The sequence below is a fragment of the Branchiostoma floridae genome, chromosome 7 (assembly GCF_000003815.2).
Source record: "Branchiostoma floridae strain S238N-H82 chromosome 7, Bfl_VNyyK, whole genome shotgun sequence".
NCBI classification, from domain to species: Eukaryota; Metazoa; Chordata; class Leptocardii; order Amphioxiformes; family Branchiostomatidae; genus Branchiostoma; species Branchiostoma floridae.
Genome location: NC_049985.1, coordinates 18,627,922 through 18,637,417, shown reverse-complemented (window position 1 = coordinate 18,637,417; position 9,496 = coordinate 18,627,922).

The following is a 9,496-nucleotide window of genomic DNA, read 5'->3' as shown; positions in this document are numbered from 1 at the left end:
CAAAAGAAAGTCGGCCTGTTTCGGCCGTGATTTGATGACAGCGCACGGAACGCAACAGGGCCAATGACCCCTGATATGTCGCAATCACATTTGCCGCATAGGCTGACGGGATACCCACGCCAAACACAAGCGACGCGGGCGCCATTTTGAAATATTTTCGGCGTGAAAGACGGCGCTAAGTTTTAAACTTTCAGCGTAATTTGTGGACACAAATTGTACACAAATTGTACACAAGAAGGTGAAGAGTTTATCTCTCCGATATTTACAGTAGTTCCAACTCAGAATTATGAAACGAACGTCTTTTTTTCGGCATGTAAGCGGAGTTTTGTTTGCCACGTTTCTAGTCGTAAAAATTTCCCCGCTATTATTGTTGTGAATCTTAGTTGCTGTAATTCCATAGCCATTACTTGTATTTGTAAAGACCGGTACTACTCAGTTTTATTTTTTGTTCTGTTTTTAACTTGTAGAAATCTAGTTAAACTATGATAATGTACTAAGTAGATTGTTATCGCAGCCATGTCACGGCGTGTACGTAAGTTTTGTTAGTAAACAAAGCCGATATGTTTCTTTTTCCTCCGGTCGCCGGTGGCACATTTCTATACAATAATGACTCCCTGTATCGTATATGTGTTGAATCAACTTTTATTTTTACAACATACTGGTATTTCAGTAAATTCGCTGGTTTATTTGTACTCATCACCTGAAATTCCGCGACTTTGTTGAAAATTCCTTTGTCTAACGCTTGGCTTGGGTACCGCCATTTTGTAACATTTGTTTTATGTATCGCTAGCTGTAGTTGTACAAATATACGAGTCATTTTTTGTACTAGTACTAGTACTTTCAGTGATGATCCTGTAGTAATTCCTTGCTTGAATAGCACTGTAGTAGTTTTTTAGTTTGTAAATGTACACATGCTGCCTGCTAGCGGCGATGTAAACAAAATAGCGGTTTATGTTATCGTAACGTAAACATGAACATAAGTAAAAGAAATGACACAATTTTGTGCTTGTAGAATAAATGTTTTATTTCTTGAGGAGAATTTGTGTTTGAGTTGTTATTGTGGCGATCGTTGCGTGTTGAAAGTGTGTTGTGTGAATGGATAAGACATTCGTAACGTACTAGTAAGTACTAGTTCTAAGTACTTGGATGGTAGCGGAGAAGGGGGAGGGGGGCGAAAGACGAATGATTTTTTAACGGCAATGATAACTTCGCGGCACAGACGTCACCGTGAAAACCGTGAACATAAAGTTACCGTTAATAAAACAGGAATTACAGTAATTGTAGTCATAAACGACTTGTTGCAATGCCTCTAGAGGAGGAACCAGTGTATAGTGTCTACTTGACCGTAGAAAGGCATTCGACTCAGTTCCTCACCAGAGGTTGCTTGTTAAGCATGATGTCAAGAGTGGAATACACCAGGGGCCTAACTTGGGTTGTTTGCTGTCTTCATGAATGACGTCCCTGGTGTGTTGAGCAGTACAGTCAGAATCTTTGATGATCATAACAGCAAGATTTACAGACCCATTCTTTGTGAGACAGATCAGGAAGCGCTCCAGTATGATCTCCAAGCTGTGCAACTACCAATGATGGGAAATGTAAAGTTCTTCACTTGGGCAAAAGGAACCAGAAGGTAGTGGAACAAACTTAAGTAGAAAAGGACATTCGGGTGTCTGTGGACGCCAGCTGTAATTCTATGTCAACACTACGGTTACAGCCCCAAAGCAAATCAAGTACCATATATTGCTGCCATCACAACGTTGCCTTTGAACATCATCATCGTTTTGAAGCCATGGGACAAGCAACCCTTATTGCTTTACCTAAACTAAAAGACGCCACCATGACCGCCTGCAAACTACATAGTTCTCTTGAACAGTATACGTAAGATCCTGTCTAACGTCATTTTACAACGCATCAGGGACAAATTAGATGCCTTTACAAGGCGATATCAAAGTGGCTTCAAGAGAAGGCTCAATTGGGCGGATATACTAGTAGTCTGGGCCAAGCGTATGCTTGTCTCAGTGGTTATCAAAGTTACCTGCGTCTCCTAGAGTGCTGTTTGTGTGTCTGTCCATCTAGCGGGATAGCCCTCGCCAGGAAGTATGGCTGAGCATTTTTTTGAAATAAAGTTGTTCCATAAGACTTTGTGTTTCTCTAGGCCTATTTTGATAATCTTTCATGTTTTCCCCACCAATGGAACAATTTGGCCCACAGATTAGTAAAATTATTGTTTTCCACTCGTTCTCATTGAAATATACATAATGACATTTTTTGTTCGAAAATAAATCGGCTTATTTTTCAGTGAAACCTAAAAAATTCCTCTTTTGAAAATAGACAAAACTGGCAACTTATTAGTTACCAATAACGTTGGTTACAACAATAAATTTTACCCCTTTTTTCTTAGAAATAATTAAAATCATTGGCTACATCATTTAGATTTACGTGGACGTCCCTAGGGACATTTAAAAAAGTAGGCAGCATTTTACACCAGGTCTGACAGAAAGCTTAGAAAGCATCCAACAATGGTAACGTTTGTTACAACAATTCTGTACAACGTTTTGTTTAGCAAGGGGGGATACAAATGGCAGTCAGTGACCCTTTCTTCTTTCTTTAAAAGCCAGAAAAATTGTAAAGCGTCACAAAAACAGTAATTTCTAGTCTTATACGTGGATAACATAACCGTGGCAACCATCGTACTCATGGTGGTAACGTTTGTTACCGAATTTGGCAACAGGCAAAATCCCACCATTGGCTATGATAATCTTCTGAGCCATCAACCAATATTTTTCGTAAAACATTACAAGAATTGTGGAAAAAACCAAATGACCAGTAATGTTGTCTATGATTTGCTCCATATTGAGTCGTAAAGGCAGGCGACAATAGTGTTAAGTTTAATTCTGAGAAATGCGTTGGTTTAAAACTCTGATCTAACGGCTAGCCGCTCTCTTCGCTTCGATGTCCATAACCATAAAGTTACGTAACAAATAGTCAGTAGTCATTACCTTCTGATGAATCGTGGTTATTTTGTACATTGAACATTAAACGTGAAATACGCAGCTGGTTCGGTAAACACATACAAACATTTTACTACGGACGGTTAAATATATCATACGTACTGTTCAACAATGTATTAATCCTATGCCACGTCCGGGCATGCCTTTCACCGGTACCGATCCTACAAACGTTTCAACCTCGTCGATCGTCAAGCAGCCTAAAAGTCGTTTCCGTCCCGAGAAGTTTTTTAGATAATTCTATAAAGCATGTTGTGGTCATGGTAGTAGGAGAACAAAGCAAGTGGGGTCCGGCCTCAGAAACAAATCCGTAACTCAAGAATAACCTCATAGAAATTCTGTTGAAAGGCTTCGGGATAATCCTAAACACTTCTCCTATAATGCTGTGTAGGACACAATGCTGCAAAATCATAAGACACATAAAGCATAGGACTAACGTAAGAGAAATAATTTCAGATATTCAGGAAAACTTAAAACGGTCACTACTAACCTGTGGCGCTAAAAGAGAAATCCAGTTAAGTTCCCCTTTTCTCAGAGACCTAGTCACTCTGAGCTTAGGGAGTGAGGTTCAAAATTTATAGCCGCTTGCGCGTTCAACTCAGCTGCCAATCATCCAGATATTGCCTTTTAAGGCAGATTGTACCTCCGTGGTGTATGGAAGGGAAGAACGCACGTTGTGATTGGCAAAAGAAACTTGCTGCAAAGATTAAGTCAACATTTTGGAAGGTTTCCAATAGCACCTCGCGCGTGACACAAAAAGAGCTTACACAGCTGTAGACACAGAACCGGATCTTAACTTGCAGAAAGCAATCTGTTAAACCCGACTCACGATTGACAAATCCATATAGATCTTGTCTAAAACCAAATATAAAGAGCCTATCAAACACCTACAAATCAAGCAACTGGGTAGATTAGATTACCAAGGCTGAGAGGTACAGATTAACTTTCGATGATGGCACATACTACGGTTGGAAATATTCTAAATAGAGTTGAACTGTAATTTCCAACACAATAAATTGACTTACTCAGATACTGTAAATGCAGAAATTTTCCCGCTGGTTTATGTTCACGGTTTTCGAGTTGCCAATTCACCGCGAACGTAAAACCACCGCGAATATTTTTATGGCAGTAAGAGACTACAGTGCATGATGCTACTGCGAACTTAAGACCACGGCGAACAGTCTTTTTTTTTGCCGCTAGGGCGAAATTAATTCCCCTCAAACTTAAATGCATTTAATGGTTTAAAATTACATGTACAGATTAACTTTATTCAGATTGACTTCTACCAAACAGACTTGAGCTTTCAAGTTACATTTTAAGATAGCTTTGTTCTTTTACCCAAACAATTTTTGCTTCCTCAATATGAAGATGAAATACAATCGACTGATATACATGTGTACATACTGTAACCCTAGTGCATGCGTTAAAGTTCAAATATTCAGGATAAGGCAATCTGTATAATATGGACATCTAATGCACTGTATTCCCACATTTACATCATTATTTTATCATTTGAGCGGCTAAAAACAGCCCAGACAAGGATATTCCTCATTACTGGAACCCCCAAAATAATTAGGCCTTGATCAGGAATCCTTGTGCGATTTATTTCTGCGCCATATTTAACGGCTCAATTTATGAAATAATTTTGCAAATATGCTAAAATAATGCAGTAGATGTCAATATTGTACAGATTGCATTATCCAGATTATTTCCACTTTCAACGATGTAATATTCCTTAGGTTGCCTACAACTCTTTTACGCTGGGTGGCTCCCGTCGGTGCCTGGACAACTTGCCTCGTTGATATCTCAGAAATGCTGTGTGGGCGTACATCACTGGGGTGTGGACAAGTCTGTACAAGTCTGTGCCAGATCGTGCCTGGCTGACTAATAACCTTGAGGCGAACTACATTAATCTGCAAAAATATCGTGATACCAATCTGAAACAATGCGTAATCATCAATCGAGATGTCAGAAGACATCCCGGTGTGTGTGTTTGTACGGTTTCTTCGGAAAGAAACAGGAAACAGACGTGGACTTTGGAACTTTTGGGTTCCATAACAGGTTGTCTCCGTTTTTATCCAGTAACCATCAAACAAACACGTACTCTCTACAAGGGTTAAGAAAAGGCCTTCCCCGTATGAAGGTTGATACAGACCTTGTCGTCGTTTCATATCATTTGTTGACTGCTGGTGTGCCTTTCATATCATTTGTTGACTGCTGGTGTGCCTAGGTTGGGGTGCAGGGTATTGTCGCTCTCTTTTTGAGGAACCCCTCCCTTGAACTGTTCCAGTCAAGGGGTTGTGCCTTACTCGCCACGCTTGGCACTGCGGGTTGGCGAGGTTTTGTATCGGGTTTACTCCCAGGAGGACTTCCGACCAAGGATACAAGGGGTTCCTCCTACCCCTGACTTGTGTGTCATGGCGGGTGCGCCATGCCCGAACATGCCCCTATGGCCTGTCACCACCACAAAGGCCTGTCACTGCCACTAGCCGCAGCTATCTACTCATTTACACCTGAGCTAGGTGAGGAAAGTCGTGTAAAGTGCCTTTCCCAATGGCACAAGATCGGTGACACGGCAAGCGGATTTGAACCCGGGACCTCTCGGGCCTGAGACAAACGCGCTCCCGATCGTGCCACGCGGTGCACGCGGCCACGCCTAGGTTGGGGTGGCTAAGCTAAATGCCTACAGTACCTTACTCGATATCTGACGGAGGAAAATACGCAAGAGAACACGTCAGTTACAGAAAGGCCTTCACATTACATGGTATTTCTGCTTCATCTTCTTCTTGGATACAGGGTACCTCTTCTACGAACCCCTGCTGAGGTATCACGTGAATCCTTCAGGTGTATCACTACAACAATGTGCAAGGATTATTTATATAGTTACACCGAGATAGACCCATGCTCTTATGCGTAACGTTAGGCGTAGTGGATTCTTTAAGCTAAGGGCCAAACCCACCGTACGTGGTTTTTGTCCGTACGTTTTTATGGGGAGGCCACGCGTCCACCACGTCTTTTTTTAAACGTGGGAATGGACTAGCAAGAGTAGGGAGGGGGCACGTAAACGTACATTGTTCGCACGGTCTCTTAAGGTTATAAGTATGTGGTGCATGCCGTGAGCGATTGCGTTCATCGCTCGTTGCGCAAGCGGTGACTCTATGTAACTAAGGTGGTCCAGGCCATGTTACAGCTATCACTTGGGGTCGGAGTGAAAATGGGTATAAGTCAGCCATACACATTTCAAATTGACTCAAATTTGCAGGAGAGTTAGATTGGATGTGTATCGTTGCGTCTAAGTAATTTTCGTATTGATATATTGTATTAATTTGTTTGGTTTAGTAAATTAATAAAGTCATTTTTTGGGGTAGAAAATGTAGTTTAAAGAACCATTCCGAAAATTCAATACTTGTGTTTTTTTTTTGTGTATAGCTGCTAATACTTACCTTTGGACAGAAACTGGGTGATTATAATGATACTGTATTTCCTTCTCCTGAAAAATCATTATTTGTCTATATTATTGATGGATATTTTAGGGTAGTTCTTTCCTTTCTGGCTTATATAAAATCTACGGAATTATTTTCCTAGATTTTTGGCTGTTTTTAGAGTAGACAAGGACATGGCCGATCATCTAACGTTATTTTCGTGTTTCCTGAAAGGTTACTATAGTCCTTTAAAATGGTTTAAAGTTTGTACTATTAATCTTACCTACAGACGCATGTTCTCCAACCAATCAATCTGACAGCCTAATCACTTAGCTTATTTAGCACCTCATTGAGAAGCAATTATAAGTAATTGACACTTGCACCGGGACTCAGCTGGTGCTATTGTTATGCGTAGTGTGGTCTGTCAGGTTTGTCTTTCGTCTTTCACCTTACCATACTCCAATGCTCATCCAAAACACAAAATAATGACATGAAAAGACAACTGTAAAATTTACAAAAGTTACATTTCGATTAATGAAGGCTCAGGAATTCCTTTTTTTTTCTTTAGCAGTCGAAGAACTGTTCATAGCTGGGCACATAACTAATGATCCAAGGTGAACTGAATGATTGAATTCTATGTAGTTAATTTTGGTGATAAAATGAAGACCTAAAATATCAACCTACGTGTGGCTTCTTCACCGATATTGTGCTTCATTCAGTGTCCCGAGGCTGTAGTGAGACCCCAGGAATAGACAAGATCGGCAGCGCATAATGTCAAAAAGACTTTACATAGAATGTAGTATTACTATTAGGAAAATTTGGATATGAGTCAATCGGCAATACACACTGTAACTACAGAGTAGACATTATTACTAGTAATCAGTTTGAGTTGGTCATGTCCATTGTATGATGCAATACAGATAACATCTGCACCAATTTGAATTGATAAAGAAGATATAGAGTTAGCAGTTTGAAAAAAAGGTACTTTCAAATTGGTTTTTAAAAAGCTTCAAAATTATCCAACGTAAACGAAGTGAAACGAACGGGCGCCAAAACCTATACGTCTTACTGTCCCCTCCAAGCGCTATGGAAGATACCGACTAGTGGTGGGTACAAAAACTAATTTTTCTTTAAAAGAAACGAACCTGGTAAAATTCATCAGTAGACCGGATATTGGGCCGATTGGAAAATTAACAAATTACATTGTATATCGGCAGGCGTTCACACGTCTGGGAGCTTACCGATCCAATATAATAACTAGAGTTCCACGAAACACATACCTTCGCCAAACATTCAAGGTTCGTTATGGAGAATGCCTTTATCAATGACTTAAAGGTTTTATAGCTTCTCAAGTTATGTTATCCGCACACACACACACGCACTCACACACTGAGCCCGCTGCAGTACCCACGAAAGATACCGGGCTAACCATTTTCAAACTCAACCTTTGTTTCTGCGACCGCTACTCAATACCAAGTATCATGAAGATCCATCAATCAGTTCTCCAGTTATACTGTTGACCTACATAAAGACTCACCTAACACTATGGCTTCAGCCTTAACCAAAAGTTTAATCTTCTTGGCAAAGGTAATGAAAAGGCCACAAACCACCAAGCTTCCACTTTTCCCTGCCACATACATGTAAGCATCACCAATATAAAGGCCCGGAAAAACACCCCTTGACATCAAAATGGAGAAACCCCTTTCCCATAGTGCACAAACAAACAACATGGAACTTGCAAAGTGAGAACTAATAAACAATGTGTTAGCAACAATAACATCTATGTTTTGATGACACAAATATGTCATGAACAACACAAATCTGCACCACAGATGTATTTAAACACTGAGCACTGACTGTCCAGAAAAGAGGTCAATTGAAGGATTTACACATTCTTCTAATTATCATGTAAATTAAGCCCTGATTTGCATACAATACATTTCAGGATTTTAATCATTACCTAAGGTATGTACTTACAAAAAATAATGCAAATCCACCAACCACTGCTTGATTTACTCTCTTTCAAAGAAAACAACAAAATCGCCCACTGCAGTTCAAAACAAGCCGCCAGGGGGCCCAAACTTACACGATTTACTCCCTACCCAAAGACGTATCCACTAGCCAAAAATCCTCAACCTGCCACTTCAGGATAACTATAACGCCAACTTCGACGGTCCGCTGCAGTACCACAACTTGTCGCCAGGATGCCCATTATCGAACTTGACCGTCGTTTTCCAAACCCCTAAATAATTACCAAATATAATGCAAAACGATCCACAGCGTCAAAAGTTATCTTGTACGCAGATACACACACACACACACTCACCCCGCTGCACTCACGACAGAAAGCGCCAACAGTACCATTTTCGTACAAAACCTTGCTATACGCAACCGCAACTCAAATACCAAATATCGCGACATTCCATCCTCAGCTACCAAAGTTATTTGAGATTGACCTATATACTGGGACACAAAAAAATTTTCTAACCATAACATGACCTTCTTGGCGAAGGTAACAAGAGTGAAGTAGAGTAGAGATTATTGTAATTTCTAACAAATTCCCACTGGTCTCAAGACGATCACTTTCAGTCCGCTCCGAAATTTTCATTCCACATAGAGTAGACATGAACTTGTCAAAGACGACGGCATGTCTATCATGGTCGCAACCACCCGGAGTTGAGGACGCAAGTTTCACATACAATCTGGTCCAGCTTCAGGTCCGGACCTGTACTTGATCCTCTGAAACTGGACCTGACCTGGATCTGCATTTTCTGTACCGGTACCCACCCCTTGAATGACGACCAAGCTCAGAACAGGAGATATCAAAGCCAGAAATTCCGCTTCAGCACAGATATTATCTCCGTGACAAGCATACAGTAGATACTACCATAACATTTATATACCTACGTTTCTCGGAGGTAAGTAAACTAGCATGAAAAGAGTGCTGAAACGGCATAACTTGTGGTACACTAAAGCAAGGATTTACACACCTGTATGTCACCCCATTCTGTTGTCATTAGCGTTTCTTGTCGTTAAAAATGGGAAATTATTAGGCGATAGTGTCGG